Source organism: Camelina sativa, unplaced genomic scaffold (assembly GCF_000633955.1).
Source record: "Camelina sativa cultivar DH55 unplaced genomic scaffold, Cs unpScaffold00579, whole genome shotgun sequence".
NCBI lineage: Eukaryota > Viridiplantae > Streptophyta > Magnoliopsida > Brassicales > Brassicaceae > Camelina > Camelina sativa.
In genome coordinates, this window is record NW_010921739.1 from 15031 (window position 1) to 16911 (window position 1881).

Sequence of the window (1881 nt, forward strand, 5' to 3'; positions counted from 1 at the left end):
CGACCTGTGCAACACCAAACACATACAGTTGCTAACATGGTGATGACCAATACAGCTACAAAGGATCCAATATATTGGATGAGAGCAGACTCCATATCGTTCTTCACCAACACACTCAAAACTCTGTTCTTTCTAACTTTTTTTCTCTTTTTTTTTTCCCTCCCTTTTTCCGAATGCAAATTGTAATACTGTATACTTAGGGGGTTTTATACGTGTATTTACATTTTTGTAAATAAATCGGTGAAATTTTTATTTTTTACATTTTCACATTTTTCACTATTAAGGAACCTTAACTAGGAAAACTAGAAATTTTACATTTTTTCGTTAACTAGCATTAACTACGAACACAAAAAGAAAATTTACAGTTTAAGTTAATATAATTTTATTGATTCGTCATGCACGCATCTAGTGTACAATATAGTGACAGTATAACTCTTAAACCTAGTTAATTAAGATTATTATTATTATTATTTGTTATTTTAATTAAGATAATTATCATCAATTGAAACAACTTGGAATCAAATGGTTCACCGATTTATGTGCATAAGTGATGAACGTTTTTTCCTACAAACCTAAGCATAGAGATTTAAAAGTTGTTTGAGAAATAGATCAAACCTTAGCCATAATTATTTTGATTTAGAAAAGAAAAAAAAGCAAACATGAGAAGAAAGACCGTCTTTGAAGTGATCGGTTTGTTAGTAGAGAAATACGTTTTATACTTTGAGCCTTTGAGGGAATTTTTGTGTGTTGATACTTTATGAGGCAATTTTTGGTTCAGTGGTGTCACTCGATCCTCAATGATTTTTAACACTGGCCTTTTAGTTATCTTTTTATAATTATCGACGGGTCATCGACCATTATTTGACACTGTTTAAAAATTCGTACCACGCAAGACTTTATAATAAAGAACAAAAATTATTAACAAATACACAAAGAAGAAAAAGAAAGTAAAAAAAGATTGTTTATCGGTGTTCATTCCGGTTTACGGATAAATTTAAAATAATTTATTTGACCGCTTATGTCATTAAAGTGCATATATTTTTTCGGTCAAAGGTCCCGAAAAAACTTCATAGTTAAGCGTGCTTATGCTGAAATAATTTCAAGATGAGTGATCTTCCAAAAAATGATTGTCGGAATTGTACGAGTGAGGACAAAACACAGGGATGTGGTGATTTATAGAGACGGTAAAGAAGTCTTTAAAGCCTCCTGGACATAGCAAACTGACCGTCGGATATGGGTGGGTTCACGAGCCTAGTGAGAGAATGTGAAGCCCACTAAGCGAGATGGATCTATGGGCTGAGAGTTGACATAGGGCCCAATAAGAGGTGGTGGTCGGGGCGTAACAAATAGTATCAGAGCTGCATCCAAACAAGTATGGAGTCGAGTGGGCTCACACTGTTGGGAGTGACAGTCTTGGTGCGCAACGAGGACGTTGCGGTCTGTTAGTGAGGATGAATTGTGACACTCTGGTTTGCAGATAGGTTTAAAATAATTGATTTGACCACCTATGTCACAAAAAGTGCATTTATCTTTCTGGTCAATGGTTCTAGAACTTCACTGTTAAGCGTGCATATGCTAGAGTAATTTCAGGATGGATGATCTTCCGGAAAGTGATTGTCGAACTATGCTAGTGAGGACAAAACAAAGAGAAATATCATGTGGTGGTTTGTAGAGATGGTAAACAAGTCTTAAAAACCTCCTAAACATAGCAAACCGACTGTCGAATATGGGTGGACTCACGAGCCTAGTGAAAAGACGTGAGGTCCATTAAATAAGGTAGGCTTATCAAACGGAAGTGGACATAAAACCCACTAAAAAGTGGCGATCAGGACGTTACACAAGTAATACTGATTGGCGAATCATTCAGAAGTATAGGCTCGA